Source organism: Musca autumnalis, unplaced genomic scaffold, assembly GCF_047663935.1.
Source record: "Musca autumnalis isolate F117 unplaced genomic scaffold, ASM4766393v1 scaffold_5, whole genome shotgun sequence".
Taxonomy (NCBI): domain Eukaryota; kingdom Metazoa; phylum Arthropoda; class Insecta; order Diptera; family Muscidae; genus Musca; species Musca autumnalis.
The window spans coordinates 80,235,186-80,259,482 of NW_027412088.1; positions in this window are offsets into that span (position 1 = coordinate 80,235,186).

Genomic DNA, 24,297 nt, shown 5'->3' on the forward strand with positions numbered 1-24,297 from the left:
ATTCCAAATGTATCCGATCACACAAATTAAAATTGTTCCAAATTTGGTTTGGTACCATATAGTACTTTCGTACCCATAACTAAAAATTTCAAAAACTTTATCAATCCTACATTCCAACAGTACTCCTTATTCCAAATCTCGGGGTTCCAGCTATATCCGTTCACCCAAATCCAAATTGTACCAGATTTGGTACCATTTAGTACTTTTCGTATCCATAAGTACAAATTGTCTAAACTACCTCAGTGCTATGTTCAAACACTAAGCTTAATTCCGAATTTCAGGATTCCAGATACATCCGATAACTCAAATCCAAATTTGGTACCATTTAGTACTATTCGTATCCAGAGTACGAATTTCCAACCCTACCTCTATCAACACTCCAACAGTAATCGTAATTCCGAATCTCACGATTCCAAATGTATCCCATCACTGAAATAAAAATTGTACCAAATTTAGTACCATTTAGTACTTTTCCTACCCATAACTAAAAATTTCCTAAACTTTATCAATCCTACACTCCAACAGTACTCCTTATTCCAAATCTGGGGGTTCCAGCTATATCCGTTCACCCAAATCCTAATTGTACCAAATTTGGTACTATTTAGGACTATTCGTACCCTTGAGTACGAATTTCCACAACTACCTCAATCCTACACGCCAACAGTAATCTTAATTCCAAATTTCAGGATTACAGCTGCATCCGATCACCGTAATCCAAATTGTACCAAATTTAGTACCATTTAGCACTTTTTGTTCCATAGACCCTAAGTTCCAAACCTACATCTATCCAACACTCCAACAGTAATCTTAATTTCGAATTTCAGGATTCCAAATGTATCCGATCATCCAAATACAAATTGTACCAAATTTGGTACCATTTAGTACTTTTTGTTCCATAGACCCTAAGTTCCAAACCTACATCTATCCAACACTCCAACAGTAATCTTAATTTCGAATTTCAGGATTCCAAATGTATCCGATCATCCAAATCCAAATTGTACCAAATTTGGTACCATTTAGTACTTTTTGTTCCATAGACCCTAAGTTCCAAACCTACATCTATCCAACACTCCAACAGTAATCTTAATTTCGAATTTCAGGATTCCAAATGTATCCGATCATCCAAATCCAAATTGTACCAAATTTGGTACCATTTAGTACTTTTCGTAGCCATAAGTACGAATTTTCAAAAGTATCCCAATTCCACACTCCAATAGTAATTTTAATTCAAAATTTCACTATTCCAGGTCTATCTGATCACTTAAATTCATATTGTACCAAATTTGGTACCATTTAGTACTTTTCGTACCCAAAAGTACGAATTTCCAAAATACTTCTATCCTACACCCCGACTGTAATCCTAATTCTAAATTTCAGGATTCCAGCTCCAACCGTTCTCCCAAATCCAAATTGTACCTTATTTGGTACTATTTAGTACCTTTCGTACCCATATTTACGAATTTCGAAAACTACCTCCATATCTCAAACCTGCGCTCCAACAGTAATAGTAATTCCAAATTTCAGAATTCCAACTTTATCGGTTTGCCCAAATTAAAATTGTACAAAATTTAGTACCATTTAGTACTATTCGTACACATGAGTACACATTTTCAAAACCACCTCCTTATATCAACTCATCTTCTAAACCTTGATTTTCATTCCAAATTTTAAGATTTTAGCTCTATCCGTTCACGTAATACCAAATAGTATTAAATTTAGTAACTTTTAGTACTTTTCGTACACTTATAGTTCGAATTTTCAAAAACCAATTGGTACACCTTTCTAACTCTCCATCAATGAACCTAATTCCAAATTTCAGAATTCTAGCTCTTCGCGTTTGCCTAATACAAAGGGTACCATATTTAGTACCTTTTAGTACAGTTCTAGTTCGAATTTCCAAAAATCCAGCCTTATCTGACACCTTCGGACCAAGAGTGACCCTCACCCAAAATTTCAAGATTCTAGCTTTAGCCGTTTTGTCTGGGCGTTGATTATCAGTCAGTCAGTAAGTGAGTCATCCTTACTGAACTCTTTTATAAGTATAGATGGCAGGCAATGAAAACGCGAATAAGAAAATAAAACAAGCAAAAAAGTTAGGTTGGGCCGGGCCGAACTTGTTATACCCTCCACCATGAAATATTCGTAACTGATATGGAATAGTTTTTGTTTTTGTTAGGAAAGTACCAATGCCATTATTTTAGATGACATCCAATTTTGCCCAAAAATTTAGATTTAATCATAAAAAGCTAAAATCAGCGGCGTCGTTATAAGAGGCCACATGATAGTGGGCATGTGTCCGCGATTTATACTGAAGAAGTTTTATAACCACTTTGAACCCAAATGACACCTAAGTATCTTAAATCAGCCGGTACCAATTTATAATACCTAATGAACAAACGTGAAAACAAACGGTGAACAAACGTCACCGCCAAAGTTGTGGACATAGGTCAAGGTTTTGGAAGCTTAAATACTAATTACAGCCAATTTAAACCGAAAATGTATATAAAAACTTAAAATACCTGAAACCGGACAGTACCGGTATATGGACCTATGTCCACAATTATTAGTGAAGAAGTTTGTTGACAACCCTAAATACGAAATTACAGCTAAGCCAATATGGTCTCATAATTAGACATCGGATTTTAGCATGTTTTTTATTTCTTATCCGATTGGACTCAAATTTTGGATCTAGGCGTTTTGAGGGTCAATTTTTCGATATTTGGGGTCATATCAAAAATATGCAAAAAATATGCAAAAAATATGCAAAATATATGCAAAAAATATGCAAAATATATGCAAAAAATATGCAAAATATGCAATAAATATGCTAAATATGCAAGTGTTTTTTTGACAAAAGTCGTCAATTAAATTTGGAAAATCATCAAAAAAGCATTATAAATTAAATTTTTTTACGTTTAACATAATTTTTTGCAGATTATTATGTTATTGAGACTCTCCAGATATTCCGCCACAGCAATAAATCATTGAGAAAATGTCAAATAACCCAGCATTCCTATTACAACATAATTTGCTTCCTATACAAATGTAGATAGATAATGGAAAAATTTCAAAAACTCAATCAGAAATGTCAAAATCAACATGTCCAAATATGATGACAGTTTCTAATCGGCCAAAATTGTCTAGCAGAAAAACAAAGGATCTAGAGTTAGTCACCGCTATTTTTGTTTAGTAAAAGCGCAATTTTTCTAGTTTTTGGAAAAAGGGTTAGTTTTTTAGCGGAAAAAAGTACTAAAGTACCATTTACGATTCCAGGTTCTGGAATAAAACTATAATTAGAAGTATACGTTTTGAATATCCACATAATAGATTTGAATATATTTTATAGTGTTTAGTCCTATATTTTTGGTCAAAAAGCTTCTTTGGAAAAATGCTCTAACTGCCTCTTTAATATTAATGACATGGTTTTAGTTTAATGCACTAAAAATACATAAGTTTATATGTATATTGTAAGCATACAACCGCTTAATGCAGAATTGGGAAATGTTCACTCCTCGGCGAAAAGTAATGCATTATTTTTAGATTCACTTTTGGCAGTTTTGTTGAGATATGTAAAATAATTTCAGCTTAATCTCGGGTTTTGTTGTTTTCAAATTTTTAAAAACAACAAGTTTTATTTAAAGTGGGATGTAGTTAAAATTGATGTGAAGAACACCAAATGATTAGTGCAAAATGACATCACTCAGAAAAACCACACAATAGCGTGGTAGTGGTAAAATAAGTCAAACCCTTGGAATTATCTTTAACATGGCAAAACCACTCACATATTTCTGCTGGAAAAGCATTTGGAATGCTAAAAAATAAAGTTCTTTCATTCCTGTTACAGGAAAACAATTTTGATAACACAGTCGAAAAGAAATTATACAATTAATTAACTTATACCTGACCGTGTACTCGATAATTTGAACTAATTATTACAAATGTTTCGAATTTGGACAGTTTAATGGAGGAGTTGCTGTAAAAAAAATTGTCGAGTTCAAGGATATAACACCCTTTATAACACATTAGTCTTGTTGTCTAGGATATAAATAAATATATTAAGAAAAATATTCGCCGCAATATTGTCATTAAAGTTGCTAAAGGCACTATACACCTAAAAGGCAAAGATTTCAAGGAATCTTAAGTTTAAAAAAAAAAATGAAATTTCACACCTGTCCCGTGTTTTGCTTACATCCCGATGTATACTTTACAAACGTCATATTTCTAGATCTACTTTCGCAATCTGATTGGCGTTTTCTGTAATTTGGGTCTTGTTGCATGGTAAATTGGTAAAAAGTAAGGAAAGAAACAAATACGGTCAATGCCAATAAAAATGTCCGGATTGTCGTATAGAAAAATCTCACTATTTTTAACACTTAGCGCACATAGAGTATTACATAACTACCACGAGTTATTTAATCATAGAAAATAATTTATTTTCTTTACTATTCGTTAATCCGGACAATTTGATAATTCGGACACCGCCGAAACCTGTGGTGTAGGGATTATCGAGATTATACTGTATATATGGGTGCAATATCCAAATCTGAATCGATTCTTACCAAAATAAACAGGGATCGCCCTAGGACCAAAAAATCTCCAATTTTTATGCGAATTGGTCTAAAAATGTGACCTGTACTTTGTTTTCAAAAAGACCTGACCAGATGGATAAGTGCGAATCTATGCAGATAATCAAAAGGAACCGTGGGTCTATTTTGTTTCCTTTTGCATTTTGCAAACTCATTCACTAAGACATAATACCCTTAGGATATTAAAATATAGTTATCAGTGCAATCATGAATAAAAATTCCGTGCATAATTTGTTTCCTTTCCCAAATTTCACAATTTTTTTCCATATTTATGCCCAAAAAGGGAATATTTTTGTCGATTCGACTAGAATATGCCATCATGAAGCGAATCTAGTAGCTTTCAACTTTTAACAAATATTGATTTTATAAGAGTTTCACTTTCTAAAATTATTTTGCGGAAAATTCGGAGGGAAATATTAATGATTGCCCTGTATATGTTTTTAGTAAAATATGAAAGATTTTATGTAATATTCAATATTTTCTTAGTCTTAATTTCTAGCTCATTTGTTATTCTGTCAGACAATTTGGCCGAGCAGAAACTATCAACATATTTGGATACGTTCATTTTGACATTTCTGATCGAGTTTTTGAACAAATTTGTATTAGAAAGCAACTTATGTTGTAATAAGAAGGCTGGGTTAGAGGAAATTTTCCAGATTTATTGCTGTGGCGGAATAATAATTAATAACATGATAATCTGCTAAGAAATCGACGTTTAACGACAATAAACTTAATTTAGAACACTTTTTGATGACTTTCCAAATTTAATTTGACGATTTTCGTCAAAAAAATTAGTTGCATATTTTGCATATTTTTTGCATATTTTGCATATTTTTTGCATATTTTGCATATTTTTTGCATATTTTGCATATTTTTTGCATATTTTGTGCATATGCAAAATATGCAAATATGCAAAAAAATAAAAAATATGAGCCTGTCATTGCATTCAGTTTTCTTCAAAACGAATTTTGGTCCAATCAGAATTTTCGTATCTTTATTAATAAAAAATATGCAAATATGCAAAATCCGATGTCTACTCATAGTGTAGCTAAAAACATGAAAATGCCCGTTATTTAAGGATATTCCAACAAATGAACCCATGTTGGCAGTTTTTTTGTGGATAAGTTTTTTGACCCTAGAAACGCTAAATTATAGGTAATTCGGTCAATGCATTGTCCAAGTTTGAACTTCTATATCTCAATAACGGAAAAGCCTATGAAATTATCATAAAGGTCAATAACGTAGATAATTTTCATAGTACAACATTTTCTTTAGTTCTATTTCGATAGGACTTGCGGTTTCCAAGCAAAATCGTAAAAACCTAAAAAAACCTAAAAATGTCAACTTGAATCGCGATTTATTTAAAAAGCGCTCCGGCGATTTGTTTTGTTTTTTGATTTTTCTCATCTATGAACATTTTAGTTTCAGAATCCCCAAAAACTTCTCAGGTGTAAGCACCTTCCATTTAAAGTTGCTTCAAGAGCACCGTGAATTTTTGGTGGATCAGTTTTCTGGGAATCTTAAATACCAAATCATAGCTAATTCGGCCTGAAAACGCATCCAAAAACAGCAATATACCTGAAGTCGGCCGGAACCGTTATATGGGGGCTATACCAAAACATGGACCAACATAGTCCATCTTCGCCTGCAAACAAAGGACGCATGTTTCCAGAGTGTCCTATTTCAATTTTTGTGATTACCACAGATGGACCCTGATTAAAATATATATACTTTATAGGATCGCAAACGATTATTTTAAAGCGCTTTAACCGAAAAACAAACTTAATTTACCTTCCATATTGTGGCGGAGGATATATACAGCCCTAGAAATAATTATATGGTACATCCATGATTATCTTTAAACTTATATTTAAGGACTATTATTCAGATGTTATTAATTTACGTTAGTAGTGGTTAGTGTGCTTGTTCATACCTATGACTGCCGACCTTGTGTGCCTTATATACATATCCGTAATATTACTCAAATTAATTTTTCTTTGGAAATAATTATATGGTACAAGGAAAAATTTTAAAGATTTCATTTCACTACAAAGGACCTGAACAAAATTATTGACATAAAATGTATTTAGGATTATGTGCAATAAAGAAACATCCATGTTGAGAACAATTGGAATGGTTCGCATTGGGTTCAGTCCCTGGCTGCAGCTCTGGGAAACAATAAGATCGTGGAAACTGCGTTATGGACAGAAATCATGCAATATAAAATCTATACCATGATTTTTTTACTTTTCTTCAAATTTTTAATCAGATGTATCCAATAGAACCAAATACTTTCAATATAAATGGTGAAACTCATCCCCCATAAGGTGTTTGTAAATTTCCTAACGACTACAATTTGGGTCTGGATCAAATTAGTGACCAACTAAACGTTATGTAATCAAACAGTGCACTCTTTATACAACTTTTAATTGTAGAAAATAAACAAACGATAAAATAAAAATTAACAAGTAAGAAAAGTCTATAGTCGGACGGAGCCGACCATGGGATACCCTATACCACTATCCCTGGACAATGATTGTGAAAATTTAATTATCAAATATCAGAGATGTAATGTATAATACTTATGACCAAAACCGAAAAGTTATCTAGCATGACAAAGAAATTTTTGTAGCAGGAAAGGAAAATTTGGTTCACACAAACTAAAATGTAATGAAACCCACTTATGTAGTACTACTACTTCCGTTGTTTAACCGCTACGTTATTGAAATTTTTCCAATTTCACACAAAAGTTTCAGTCCATTATTATCTGATCTTCAAGTATTATCTGATCTCCACGTTGTTTTGTACGCTTCTTCTTCATCATAAGCTCAAACTTTGTTTAAAATTTTGCGGGTTATTATTTTGGCCTACAGAGCCGCTACAAAATTGGTTAAAATGTTATTTTTGGTCCATTTCATCCCCTGAACATTTCACGATCATCACCAATAATTAATAATTTCTAAAAAATTCGTTACAATCGGTCCATAATTGCGGCCTTAAGCTTGTTTACAATTTTTAATGGACGGACACACGTCGCTAAATCGCTTTATCTCGTCGAGATATGAATTTTGGCATACCAAATAAGGGGTCTAGGACGAATATTTCGTGGTGTTACATAAACTTTTGGAGAGACAATATGTAGCATGGGATAAAAAGGTGGTTCTCTACACAGAACCCATTATATATTAGGCAGTAGGCCCGTTATCTAGCAAACATTTTATTGCAATTTACATCAGAGGAAAGGTCAGTAGTTTTTTTCCATATGTAGGCTACTTTGCGAAATATAAATGTCCTCAAGAAATTAAAATATCGACCAAAAATAAAATGTTTATATTTTTCATACAAAAGTATTGGTCCATTTCACCCGCTAAAGAATATTAGATCATCATTCAAAATTGTAGGCATCTTTTTCGACCTATAATCTTACCCGGTGCAAAATTTCGTGACTATTGATGTATAATTGCGACTTCTAGCGAGTTTATTATTACACTACAAACAAATAACGGAATATATTAGGCTGTTACTCTGTTATCTTATCATGTACACCAACATAATTGGCATCAATTGAAAGGTCAAGCGTTCCACTTTCAAGTATATCTCACTTGTCATTCCGGTCGCTTCCAGGAATTAAGATATAAGCTGTATATTAAAAATTTTCACAATTTTCACACTTAAGTTTTGGTCCATTAAAAATAAATATTATCCGATCGCCATCTCAAATTGCAAGCTTCTCCTTTGTGATATACTCTTACCTTATTTAAAATTACGCGTTGATTGGACTATTATTGAGACCTACAGAGCCGCTAGAAAATTGGATAAATATTATGTTTTTGGTCCATTTCACCCGCTAAATATTTCACGATCATCACCAATAAGAATAGGGATCTATTCTGATCTGAACCCGACCTCCATACAAAATTTCATGACGATCGGTCCATAATTGCGGCCTGGAGCGTGTTTACAATTTATAATGGACAGACGGACGGACGGACTGACGGACACACATCTCAAAATCGCTTTATCTCGTCGAGATATGAAGATTGGTATACCACATTGGGGGTCTCCGACGAATATTTCGCTGTGTTACATGAATTTTTACCAAAACAAACTTATAATACCCTTTTCCACATTGTGGTATAGGGTATAAAAACGGCAAGTTATAGTAATGTTAAATAATAAAATAATAGCAGAATTCCCTGAAAACACCAATGATTGAAACATTACAGTTGCCTACTCAGTTTTTCGATATAGTGGCCTATTTTATGTTCTCGAAACGGGTATATATCATCTAAATTTCTCGTTTTTTGTCACTTTGAATGATATTACACCGTTATATTGTGCATATGTGTCTGTCTAACAGGTGCATGTGTTTTATCATGCTTCGGCACAATAAAGAACAAGTTTGGTGTTAAATTTGGCCTTTCCAACAGTACGAAAACTTCCATTTTTTTAATTTTTTTAAATCTTCCGTTAGTTATCTATAATTTAAAGTTGAAAAATCTACATATTGTTTGATTAAGTAACCTTTTGTAGGTCACTTATTTGGTCCTGACCCAAATTATAGCCGTCGGACAGATTATAAACTATTTATTTGGATTTATTACACAATTGATATTAAACATATTCATCTCTGTTATTTAGTTTCAATTGAAAAGTTTGTGAAAATGTACAAAAATATTGTTCAAACCTTGCAGTTTAACAAAATTTCGGCCTATATGCCAATATGCAATTGTCATCTTGTTTCCAGGGTCATATTAAGAGACGGAATGATATACAGCCTATTCTGATTGTACTTAAAGTTCATGCAACTGCGATGCACATAATCCAAAATTAATGTTATATCCATATCTGTACTTAATCTTTTTGTTTTTAAATAAGATTTTACATTGTACCATATAAATATTTCTCAAGAAAAGTCTTTAAAAGAATATTGTTATTAAAATAACGGTATATGTATAAATGCCACAAGATTAACAGTTATAGGTTAGAATAAGTACCTTATACACTAAAAACCTAAATTATAAAAATCCCGGTTATGTACATTTTTAAGGAAAATTTGGACATCTTTATGTTTGTACCATATAATTATTTCTAGGGCTGTATTATTGAAAACGACGTTTTTAAATTTAGCATTATTTTTTGGCATTTTAATATTTATTTTAGCTTTTTTTAGCATAATTTCAAAGCAGATTTAGCTGCAACGCTTTATTAGATCTGGTCACACTGGTTGTAGCTGCGGATAACTGTTACATTTCCTAGATTTTATCCTGATTACAAGAGAAGAAGAGATATAGGATAAAGATTCACTCTTAGGACTTCATGGCATCACTCAATATTTGCATATGTCACAAACCCAAGGATTCATTTGCTGTGGTTTCATATACCGGCTTTGTTGTCAGACATTAAAATTCGTTGTTTTGTTGTGAGAGCATCTGTGTGTGCGCGGACGGTGTGTTCCCAGCAAACCAATCGTACCGACATCGTAACGAATTCGGAACAAAATTCGGACGATACGTCCGATATCTGATCCGAAATCGTAACGATATCTTAATGAAAGTTGTATGAAGTGGTTGACATAATTTCGGAACGAAATGTCGTAGCGACATCGGATCGATTTCGGTCCGATATCTGATCCGAAATCGTAACGATATCTTAACGGAAGTTGTATGAAATGGTTGACATAATTTCGGAACGAAATGTCTTAGCGACATCGGATCGATTTCGGTCCGATAACTGATCCGAAATCGTAACGATATCTTAACGGAAGTTGTATGAAATGGTTGACATAATTTCGGAACGAAATGTCTTAGCGACATCGGATCGATTTCGGTCCGATTTCGTAACGAAATCTGAAGAAAATCCTTGGGAAATTCGGATAGGAAATTTCTTTCCGACATTCGTTCCGAAATCGGAACGAAATCGGTACAAAATCTGAACTATTTCATATCCGAAAAATCGTTTAGAAATCGGAACGAAATCTGAACGACTTTGCTTCCGAAATTGTTCAGACGTGTCGGACATCAGACATTTGGTTTGCTGGGATGATGCTGCTGATGTTGAATATCGCTTTGATGTGATGTGGGTGAGCGCAGTGTGCGGTCGTGGTTATCTGGAAATATCGAAATGATGCTTATGAGGACACAAAACCCTTAAACATGAAATGCAACAAAAGTCAGGAATAACGTTAATGTTTGTTGGTGCTATGTCAATGTAGCGACACGCTTCCGCTGCTTACATACAATAACTGATTGCGGTGTCAATAATGTGAAATTTATGGCATGGCCGAATCCGAATTTCCATAGAAATATTTCTTCATCTTTTTCCTACTCTGCTGGGGATAGATTGTTATTTCATTTAATATGAAAGCGGCAAGCACTTGTCTCATTCTTTGTCTACTTCCGGATTTATTGAACCCATCATCATTTTCAAGATTAAGAATATATTCCAAAACGTGGGTGTTTTGTCCAGACTACAATTTTTAATGTTGTTTTGCTTGCTGATAAACTCGTGAAAAATTAGCAATTTTAAAGGACTCTTTAATGATAGTTAGCGAAGAAACTTTATTTCCTTCCGAAGAAAAATTCGTTTATATACTTTACAAAGTTCAATGGAGGAGGTAAATTCTATGGATGTTATCAGAGGTTAGTTAAGGAAATGGTTCCGGCATTTGTTATAGGAATAATAATCTATATATGAGGAAAAGTCAAAATTTTTTAGTTTCCATGAAGCCAAGGTTTGCACTTTTATAATACGCGAACTATTGTAGTTTACCAGTAACTATGAATATTGCTCGATTAATTTAGATGTTTTTGTACAAAGCTCAAAAATTTAGCAAAAAAAAATTAATTTACGCGGTAGTTACGACCGCTTAAAGGAAAAAACATAGGTAAAAACACGTTGAAGCTAAACACCTTTTTTACATTGCTATTCGATTTCTGATTAAACCATTCAAATGACGGACATCTGTCCAAGGTAAAAGTAGGAGAATACAAAATGAAGATTACACTTCTAATGTATCACTTTCCAAAATTTCCACTGCATCCACTTTTTATGGATGCTGACATTTTGAAGCCGGATTTCAGGTGTTTTTTGTATTTTTTATGTAACTGGGACGCGCATTCGAATATTTCGAAAAACCAATTATAGGATTAAAGAACTCGCGATTTCGCATAATCAGATATGTGTATTGAGTATGTAGCCCACACAGCAGCAGAGTAATCTACTGCCAAAGGCCAAAATTTAGTGTGATATTTTTTCTAAAAAACCTATTTTTTTGAGTACAGTATTTACAATATCGTTTTGAGTGTGCTGGTACCCCGCGATATTTTAGTTTTTCGACGATCCGGATCGTATGAATCACAGATCGTTAAAATCCATCTACTAGAACGGCGGAAATGGCTACTGCAAAAAATGAAAAATTTGCGAAAAATGCTTTTCAAAATATCGCTGACTAATTCGCGTTTTATGTGGATCGTTTCCATTTCAATGAAGAAAGTGAATCATCACTCGCGTTTGTGCGAAAACAGCGGTTTGAAAAATTTAGTGGCATGGGAGCTGTATCCGATTTATCCAAAAAATTCTATGTGATGCTACATCCACGGTTCTTGATGGATTTTATTGAAATATGTTTAGATCGATGTATTTTTTCACGGTTGATAGTGAAATCGGATGCGCATAAAAAGTGTATGCACTTTGTGCATAATATAAGCGTTATACAGTTTGTTGCACACTAAACTGCAGATGATGCTACATCTTAGCGGCCAAAGTAAATCCTGGCAAATGTGTACAAATTAAAAGAGAAGAATTCGCTGTATTGGTAAACCGCATGCGCATCAAATGATTTGAGGATTTCGCGATTTACACGCATTTCAAAATGAACATTACCCGATACAATTTTATTTCAAGATTATACCCCATTTAAAGGAACCCAACATTTATTTAAAAGATATCCATATCTTCTGCTAGATTTTAGCGTGTTTTCGAGAAGTGATTAGAATAAAAAATGTGATTTATTGCGTGAAATTTATCTAAAATAGAAGAAAAACTCCGACCTATTTTTCTTACATTTTGTTCAACTAACTCACAAAATAAATTTTAATAAATATTTTCTCTTACAAAAATTTTATTAATTTCCTCAATATATTTTCTGTTTTTTGCTATAATATGCAAACCGCTAAACGGATTTGTATAGTTTTGGTTTCATTTGAATCTTCGCGATGTTTAGATTACGTACATATTTTTTATATATTTTTCAGATGCATAAACAGCTTGAATTTTATTAGAACAAGTTGTAAACTACCAATTGTTTTGAATGCTTTCCTAATTTCCGCGAAAATTTACAACTTTTTCACTAACGTTATGGAACCTCAGTAAACATATAGTATGTAGGAAGCCCCTAATTAAGAGAGTTTCTCAATATAATGATTAGAGTCTTTTAAAGATTTTTTTCTTTTTATCAGAATTGAAACCGCCATAACTTTTGCGCGCAACAACCAAAATTAGTATCTCGAACAGATTTAAGAATGGGAATTTTTCCCCAATCTATGTACCAAAAATCTTTCATGTAGCTTAAAAAAAATTTTTTTAATTTTTTTTTATGGAAAACTAAAAAATTTTGTCTTTTCTTCATATATATATAAAATTCTTCGTTCACGGTGTTCGGCTTTGAACTCCTCCGAAACGGCTGAACCGAATTTGATGAAATTTTGTATGTGGAGTTTGTAGGTCTGAGAATAGGTTTTTAACTACTTCTTATAGTGGTCAGTGGAGTGACCAGGGTACCTCCCACACAAAATTTTTTAAGAAATCGTGAAATGAAAGTTATTTTTGAAAGTTTTGTTTAAAAAACGTTTGCAATAATATGATTTTTACTGTCTTGATCTTGAATGGTCATCTCGGAAATGGAATATCGCGGTCAACCCAATTTTTCAAAAATGTATAATTATAGATAATATCCTTAATTTTAGTAAGCGTGACTGCAAAAACGCTTTTAATCCGGGCTCCAATAGGTGGGAAAGCGCGATCAATCCCACATTTTAGAATATAGTCTAACACCGATAATGTGCATTGGCCACTAAAATGACGGGCCAACAATGCGGTTCGAAAATCTAGAGGGATCAATATTTAACTGATAAATTGTAAATAGATTACAAAGGCTTACACGGAAATCCAAAACCACGGGCCAGCAACGCGGAACCGGGTCAGCTAGTAAATTATAAAGCACAGGCATGTGCTTTCAAAGATCCAAGAACACCAACATCTTTAAATGTGCCCCACATAATATTATAAAGGGTACATTAAGTTTGTTTTGCCCTTCGTAAACCATTGAAATAATAATTGAAGTACATGTGGGGATTTCAGAGTGAAATCTGAAATTTTTTTCAAAAAGTGTTTTTTGATTTTCTTTATTTTTTGCTGTGGCGAAGCTGCTCATTAGCAAAGCATTTCCATACATTTTCAGATTATTTTGACCAACGGTTCCAGAGATATCGCGCCTTTATAAGATTTTTAAGATAAATTCTTAAATATATTACAAAAATATTCTTTTATTTATATATATTTATATATATATATATATATATATATATATATATATATATATATATATATATATATATTATTTTTTTTTGTTAAAATAACAAATGTTTCACACTGGTATGAAGGAAAAATTGTATTAAAAAAAAAGAAAAATAGTAAGTATTCGAATCCCACTACCAAATAGGACTGAAAATGTTTGTAATTAATAGCAGTTTAATACAAACAATTCAAGAAAATCGAATAGTACAATCATTGATAAAAATTTATTTTAAATATTAAATCGAGAAAATTGCGTCCAAGCTCACCGTGGAAATTTTTTCTATTTTTAATATAAATAAAATTTAATATCTATAAATTTTAGATAGCTGACAAAAAAATACAAAAAAAGATTTTTTCTATTTGGAACAATATTAAAGAAGTTATGTGTATTTCTTTGCATATAGTTTTTATAAAATTCGAATTTTTCAAGGTGCGATATCTCTGGAACCGTTAGTCAAACAATCGGAAAATATACAGAAATACTTTGCTAATGAGCAGCATAGCCAGAGCAAAAAAAAAAAATAAAAAAAAAACACTATTTGAGAAAGTGTCCTATTTCACTCAGAAATTGCCATATATTCTTGTTCAGGGTTAAAATTCTGAGTAGAACTAAGCCTGTCCTTTTTATAACGATATCGCCAATTTTCAGGAACTTTAATGTTTTAGCCACATTTTCAGACAGAATTTGATGTAATTTTTCATTTAAGGTTCGAAGTGTTCAATGAACTTCTCTACTAAAATGGGTCAACGTAGGTGCATATTTTGGTACAGCGCCCATATAACGGTACCTCCCGATTTTATGTATTTTGAAGATATTAGCAACTTTTTTTACCGTAATTTAACATATCAGGTTTTTAGTGGTCAAAAAACATTTCCACCAAAAATTGTGAGCACACATTAGTCCATGTTTTGGTATAGCCCCTTATAACCGTATCTCCCGATTTTGCGTATTTTGTAGATATTAGTTGCATTTTTTGATGGAACTAACTAACTAATTTGACATTCATGGTTCCCAGGAATAAGAAAACTTCTCCACAAAAAATTGTCTCATAGGTCCACATTTTGCTATGGCCCTATACCACAGTACCACCTATTTCAGTTTTTGTTTTAGTTTTAATCGACATTTTCGGGCAAGATTGGACGTCCTTTGGAATTTATTGAACGTTATTTGGTATTTATTGGACGTCATTTAGCTATATCGGCCCCAGCACCCATATAACTTTCTTCTCCCGATTAAAGATATTTTTGGGATTTTAGCTGCAATTTGCTGACCGATATATCTGTAATTTGACATTTAAGTTTCTCCATCAAAAATTTTCAGTATTGGTGCATGTTTGGTACACCAACAATATAATGGTACCTCCGGAATTTCGGTATTTTTAGGAGTTTAGCTACATTTTTTTACCGAACTTCCTGTAATTTGAGATTCTCAGCGGTTACAAAATTTTTCCACCAAAAATTATCAACATGGGTCAATGTTTTGGTATAGCCCCCATATAAATGGTACTTCCCGATTTTGAGTATTTTCAGTATTTTAGCTACATTTGTTGACCGAACTATTTGTAATTTGACATCTAAAGTTCCCAGTGGTCACATAACATCTCCACCAACAATTTTCTATATAGATACATGTTTTGGTATAGTTCCCATATAACGGCACCTCCCGATTTTCGGCAATTTGAGGATTTTATCTAAAATTTTTAGTCGAGCTGTAATTTTACATTCCCAGAGGTCATAAAATATCTCCACAGATATTGTCAATATAAGTCGATGTTTTGGTATAGCCCCATATTTTCGGTATTTTGAGGATTTTAACTACATATGTATGTTGACCGAACTATCTGCTATTTGACATTTGAGGTTTCCTGCAGGTACGGTTGGTATAGCCCCTTATAACAGTACCTCCCGATTTTCGGTATTTTGAGGATTTTAGTTACATTTGATTACCGAATTAGCTATAAGTTGGCATATAAGGTTCGATGTGGTCAAAAAGTTTCTCCATTAAAAATTGTCCAATTACGTCCACGGTTTGGAATAAACTACATATAACTATACCGGGGTATACCGACTACATATAACTATACGGATATTTTCACATTTTTAACTAATTTTTCATTAGCTATAGTTTGCCATTTAAAGTTCCAAGGGGTCACAATATATCCACCAAAAATTGTGGGCATAGGTCCCCTATATAACGGTTCCGTCCTATTTCAGGTATTTTTAAGTTTTTATCTACTTTTTCGGTCTAAATTGGATGTAATTTAGGTTTAGGGTAACCAGTTGTCAACAAATTTCTCCATTAAAAATTTTGGACATAGGTCCACGTTTTGGTACAGCCCGATTTCAGGTATTTATAAAGTACCATATAACGGTACCTCCCAATTTATGATATTTGGATGCCATTCCTCATTTAGGGTTCAAAAGGGTTAAAAATTTATTTTTATTTTTAACAGACTGATTTATCTAAAATTAGGTATTAGGGGTTCCCAGTTGTCAAAATACTTCTCCACCTAAAATTCGTTTTTCGGTATAAGTTCTGACGATTTCATGGTGGCGCACTTACTCTATTACACAAAGTACAGACAAGTAATGCTTTGATATACACGTTTGAATATATTTGCCATTAAATTTATGTCAATTTCTCTTTAAAACTACAGAAATATGTTTCGGTTTTTCTTTTTCGTAAAACTTCCTCCATTCTGGAATGATGTTGCTGTTTGTTCTCTTAATTTCATTAAATATTTAATGATTTTTTAAAGTATTACAAGCAAATAGTGGAACTTCCCTGCGGGACTTTTCTCAACTGGTTGAAAAAATAGGTATTTATAAATGCATTATTCTACAACTAACTACAAATTGGTAGACAAGTCATCTATGGATCAACCAAATTGAAAACTTAAAAAATGGACAACTGACTATCTCTGCACTACTTTTCAACTAGTTACCAACCATTTTGAAAATAGTCAGTTACAAAGCAATTATTCTACAAAGAACTACAAATTAGTTAAAAAGTCAAAAACGTTGAATGTTTAAAAAATAAATGAAACAATGTTTTATCACTATCTATAAGGCAAAAACAACTGACTATAAAAAGTCAAAAAAAAAAAAAACAAGTAAAAAAGCATTAAGTTCGGCCGGGCCGAACTTTTCATACCCTCCACCATAAAATATTCATTCCTGTCCCCAACTTTAAGTGAGTACGTTAAAATTTCAGATAATGTACATAAAATGCTTCATTCGGGAGGCCCTTTTTTATGGTGCCTATATCTAATTGTTGACAATTTTTGGTGGGCTAGAAATTGGGAGGTACCGTTATATAGGGGTTATAATAAAACATGGACCCATGTTGACAATTTTTGATGGGAGCCTTTAATGTCAAATAACTCCTAATTTGGTTAAAAAATTAGCTAGAATCCTCAAAATATCGAAAATCGGTACATAACGTGGGAACTTCAAATGTCATTAACAGCTGGTTCGGAGGTATCTGGGCTATACGCAAATATGAACTTAAATGAACAATTTTTGTTGCAGAATTTTTGTTGACTTTCAAATTTCAAATTACAGAAAGTTCGTCCAAAAAATAAAGCTAAGGTACGGAAAATCGGGAGGTTTGTTTTGGGGCTATACAAAAACATGGACCTACGTTCGGTTAAACATTTTAAGTAAAATCCTCAAGGTACCGAAAATCGGGAAATATCGTTATATTGGGGCTATGTTGAAAATTGCTGATGCAGATGTGTGGTGACCACTACAACCTTCAAATGTCAACTTACAGTTAGTTATGTTAAAAATTGTAGCTAAAATTGCCAAATTACTGAAAATTGGGAGGAACCGTTATATGGGAGCTAAATCCGAACATGGACCTACAGTGGCGGCCATATAATTAAGAACGACATCGTATTAAAAAGTATTTGATTTGCTACGTTCCAAATATTTGAATATTTATATGGAACAAAATTTGTAAATAAAGTACGCGGTAAACACTTTTAAATAAAACCAAAACATGTTTTAATTCTCCCTCGTTTATACGAAAGATACCACGATTTAGTAAAATAGTCATAAATCGACCTGGCCACATAATTAAGAACGATATAAGTAAAGGTTACTTTAAGGTATTTTTCATACACAATATGTGAATATATCGTTATGTATTTTAGAAATCGATTACTTTGATTCATTTTTAGTATCAAATGTCCTTCAATGGTACATATTATTGAGTCTAAGTTTGATAACTAGGGCATACCTAAGGTTTTCCAAAATTTGCCCATAATTTGACGAATTTATTTTATTTTTGGGATCTAAAGCCACAGTTTTGGCTTTCTCTCATTTCCTCGACGACGCTCTAAACGATACCCTGTGATTGTCGTTCCATAGTCGGAGCTTATTTACCCTTAAATTGGCTTTTGTCCCACTTGTTTGAGTCCTTTACGAGGGATTTGTCTGGGAAATAGTTTCATAAGAGTCATTTCCACCTTATAAAGCGGTAGGATTTTTGTCCTCAGGTAGTAGACAGGAAATGAAACAATAATATAACGTCTACACCAAAATTGGAAGAATTCCACACCGAATATAACATTTATTAACATAATGTTTTGAAAGCTCAAATTCCACAATAATGTTGTGTATGTACATCAGACATTAGTTTATACAAACATTGTATTTTCATCCATAAAAATTATTGATTTTACTAGTTTTGATATTAATATGAGCTTCATTGATTAAAAAGTCTTACATAACTATACCTACCAAACCCACAACGACATTGTACAATGAAGGCTTTCAAAATATTATACCTTTCTTTTTTGTTTGGTGTACCGTTAGGCCAATTTTTTGTACAAAACGAAATTATTTTTTTATTTCCTGTCTACTACCTGCAGACAACAATACTACCGATTTATAAGGTGGAAATGGCTCATACGAAACTATTTCCCAGACAATTCCCTCGTAAAGGACTCAAAGAAGTGGGTTCAAAACCAATTTAAGGGTAAATAAACTCCGACTTTGGAACGACAATCACAGGGTATCGTTTAGAGCGCCATCGAGGGAATGAGAGGAAGCTAAAACTGTGGCTTTAGATCCCAAAAATAAAATAAATACGTCAAATTATGAGCAAATGTCGGAATACCTTAGGTATGCCCTAATTATCAAACTTAGACTCAATAATATGTACCATTGAAGGACATTTGATACTAAAAATGAATCAAAATAACCGATTTCTAAAATACATAACGATATATTCACATATTGTGTATGAAAAATACCTTAAAGTCACTTTTACTTATATCGTTCTTAATTATGTGGCCAGGTCGATATATGACTATTTTAATAAATCGTGGTATCTTTCGTATAAACGAGGGAGAATTAAAACATATTTTGGCTTTATTTGAAAGTGCTTACCCTGTACTTTATTTTACAATCTTGTTCCATATAAATATTCAAATATTTGGAACGTAGCAAGTCAAATACTTTTTAATATGATGTCGTTCTTAATTATATGGCCGCCACTGTATGTTGACATTTTTTGATGGAGAGGTGTTGTGACCACTAAGAACTTCAAATGTCAAATTACTGCTAGTTCGGTTTAATATTGTAGCTAAAATCATCAAATTACTGAAAATCGGGAGGTACCGTTATATGGGGGCTTTCTTGACAATTTTTGGTGGAGAGGTGAAAATGTAGATAAAAACGTCAAAATGCCGTAAATCGGGGATACCGTAATATGGGGGCTATACCAAAACGTGGACCTAGGTCCACAACTTTTGTTATATAACTATAGTTACACTTAAGAACCCTAAATGTCAAATTATAGCTATATCGGTCTGAAAATGTAGCTAAAAGCGTCAAAATACCGTAAATCGGGGGGCACCGTTATATGGGGGCTATACCAAAACGTGGACCTATGTCCACAAGTTTTGTCACATAAGTTTATTGACATTTAAGAACTTCAAATGTCAAATTATAGCTTCATCGGTCTGAAAATGTAGCTAAAAACGTAAAAATACCGTAAATCGGGGGGTACCGTTATATGGGGGCTATACCAAAACGTGGACCTATGTCCACAACTTTTGTTATATAAGTTTATTGATACTTAAGAACCCTAAATGTCAAATTATAGCTAAATCGGTCTGAAAATTTAGCTAAAACCGTCAAAATACCGTAAATGGGGGGGTACCGTTATATGGGGGCTATACCAAAACGTGGACCTATGCCCACAACTTTTGTTATATAAGTTTATTGACATTTGAGAACCCTAAATGTCAAATTATAGCTAAATCGGTCTGAAAATGTAGCTACAAACGTCAAAATACCGCAAATCGGGGGGTACCGTTATATGGCGGGTATACCAAAACGTGAACCTATGTCCAAAAGTTTTGCTAAATAAGTTTAATGACACTTAAGAACCCTAAATGTCAAATTATAGCTACATCGGTCTGAAAATGTAGCTAAAAACGTCAAAATACAGTATATCGGGGGGTACCGTTATATGGGGGCTATACCAACACGTGGACCTATGTGCACAACTTTTGTTATATATGTTTATTGACACTTAAGAACCCTAAATGTCAAATTATAGCTAAATCGGTCTAAAAATTTAGCTAAAAACGTCAAAATACCGCAAATCGGGGGGTACCGTTATATGGGGGCTATACCAAAACGTGGACCTATGTCCACAACTTTTGTTATATAAGTTTATTGATGCTTAAGAACCCTAAAACGTCAAAATACCGCAAATCGGGGAGTACCGTTATATGGGGGCTATACCAAAACGTGGACCTATATCCACAAGTTTTGTTATATATGTTTATTGACACTTAAGAACCCTAAATGTCAAATTATAGCTACATCGGTCTGATAATGTAGATAAACACGTCAAAATACCGTATATCGGGGGGTACCGTTATACGGGGGCTATACCAAAACGTGGACCTATATCCACAACTTTTGTTATATAAGTTTATTGATACTTAAGAACCCTAAATGTCAAATTATAGCCAAATCGGTCTGAAAATGTAGCTAAAAACGTCAAAATACCGTATATAGGGGGGTACCGTTATATGGGGGCTATAATAAAACGTGGACCGATATAGCCCATCATCGAACTTGACCTGCCTGCAAGCAAAAGACGCATTTTCCCAAAATTTCAGCGTCCTATCTCCATTTTTGTGGATGCTAGAGTGATTACCACAGACGGACGGACGGACGGACGGATGGACGGACGTGCTCAGATCGACTTAGAATTGTACCCTGATCAAGAATATATATACTTTATAGGGTCGCAAATGAGTATTTCAATGCGTTACAAACGGAAAAACAAACTTAATATACCCTCCATACTATGGTGGAGGGTATAAAAAATAGTTAGATATAAATTAGTCAAAAAGGTGGTTTATAACTAGTTCAACGTAATGCAGAGATTGACAATTGTCCACTGCCTGGCTCATCCATATGTTAGAATAGTTAGTTGGCGTAATGGAAAATAATAGAAAAATATCCAGTTGTTGTTATTTTTAAAGTAGTTATAAACTACTTTTATACTGATTTATTTCCCCGCAGGGTTGGGATTGATACCAAACAAACACAAATACACAAAATACAATTTACATTCACTTACTATCATACCTAGTACGTATAAATGTCAGTAAGGTTGTTTTTTGCAAACTGTATTCGTTTTCATTACGCTGCGCCGCCCAAACATTTAATGTCCATCCAATTCACTGTAAAGCGGCAAGTCATGATTTAATGGTCTGTGCGAAAGATGATTTTCATTAGTTTTAAACAATTTGACAGGACTAATTAAACATACAAAAGAAATGTTTGTTTTTTTTCTGTGTTTTTATACCCTCCACCATAGCATGGAGGGTATATTAAGTTTGTTTTTCCGTTTGTAACGCATTGAAATGCTCATTTGCGACCCTATAAAGTATATATATTCTTGATCAGGGTAAAATTCTGAGTCGATCTGTGCACGTCCGTCCGTCCGTCTGTGGTAAGCACTCTAGCATCCACAAAAATAGAGATAGGACGCTGAAATTTTGGGAAAATGCGTCTTTTGTTTGCAGGTTCGATGATGGGCTATATCGGTCCACGTTTTGGTATAGCCCCCATATAACGGTACCCCCCGATTTACGGTATTTTGACGTTTTTAGCTACATTTTCAGACCGATGTAGCTATAATTTGACATTTAGGGTTCCTAAGCGTCACTAAACTTATATAACAAAAGTTGTGGACATAGGTCCATGTTTTGGTACAGCCCCATATAACGGTACATCGGTATAACGGATTTCGGTATCCCCATATAACGGATTTTCGGTATTTTGAGAATTTCACCTACAAGTTTTAACCGAATTATCTGTAATTGGAACATTTGACATTTGAAATTCTTAGTGGTCATCAGGGCTTCGGAGTCGGAGTCGGAGTCTGGAGTCGGAGTCTAGCAAATTTTGCTGGAGTCGGAGTCGGAGTCTGGAGTCGTGAAAAAAAGCTCGACTCCGACTCCGGGCAAAATGTTTTTTTCTACATTTATCAAAAGAGTTTTTATTTTTTTATGATAGAGAGATTAACTTTATTAAAATTTTGATAAATCGTTTATTCATTTTATAGGAAATCTATGAGTAAACTTGTAAGCAAAGGATTTATTATATTTAGTAATGTTCCATGACAATAGAATTATAATTGCATATTTCAATATGAATCGATTTCTTAATATACCATCACATTTATGACAAAACGTATATGAGGAAAAGTCAAAATTTTTTAGTTTCCATGAAGCCAAGGTTTGCACTATTATAATACGCGAACTATTGTAGTTTACCAGTAACTATGACTTTTGCTGGATTAATTTAGATGTTTTTGTACAAAGCTCAAAAATTTAGCAAAAAAATTTAATTTACGTGGTAGTTACGACCGCGTAAAGGAAAAAACATAGGTAAAAACACGTTGAAGCTAAACAGGTTTTTTACATTGCTATTCGATTTCTGATTAAACCATTCAAATGACGAACATCTGTCCAAAGCAAAAGTAGGAGAATACAAAATGAAGATTACACTTCTAATGTATCACTTTCCAAAATTTCCACTGCATCCACCTTTTATGGATGCTGACATTTTGAAGCCGGATTTCAGGTGTTTTTTGTATTTTTTATGTAACTGGGACGCGCATTCTGATATTTCGAAAAACCAATTATAGGATTAAAGAACTCGCGATTTCGCATAATCTGATATGTATATTGAGTATGTAGCCCACACAGCAGCAGAGTAATCTACTGCCAAAGGCCAAAATTTAGTGCGATGTTTTTTCTAAAAAACCTATTTTTTGGGTGCTGGTACCCCGCGAGTGTGCTGGTACCCCGCGATATTTTAGTTTTTCGACGATCCGGATCATATGAATCACAAATCGTAAAAATCCATCTTCTAGAACGGCGGAAATGGCTACTGCAAAAATTGAAAAATTTGCGAAAAATGTTTTTCAAAATATCGCCGACTAATTCGCGCTTTATGTGGATCGTTTCCATTTCAATGAAGAAAGTGAATCATCACTCGCGTTTGTGCGAAAACAGCGGTTTGAAAAATTTAGTGGCATGGGAGCTGTATCCGATTTATCCAAAAAATACTGTGTGATGCTACATCCACGGTTCTTGATGGATTTTATTGAAATATGTTTAGATCGATGTATTTTTTCACGGTTGATAGTGAAATCGGATGCGCATAAAAAGTGTATGCACTTTGTGCAAAATATAAGCGTTATACAGTTTGTTGCACACTAAACTGCAGACGATGCTATATCTTAGCGGCCAAAGTAAATCCTGGCAAATGTGTACAAATTAAAAGAGAAGAATTCGCTGTATTGGTAAACCGCATGCGCATCAAGTGATTTTGAGGATTTCGCGATTTACACGCATTTCAAAATGAACATTACCCGATACAATTTTATTTCAAGATTATACCCCATTTAAAGGAACCCAACATTTATTTGAAAGATATATTAATATCTTCCTCTAGATGTTAGCGTGTTTTCGAGAAGTGATTAGAATAAAAAATGTGATTTATTGCGTGAAATTTAACTAAAATAGAAGAAAAACTCCGACCTATTTTTCTTACATTTTGTTCAACTAACTCACAAAATAAATTTTAATAA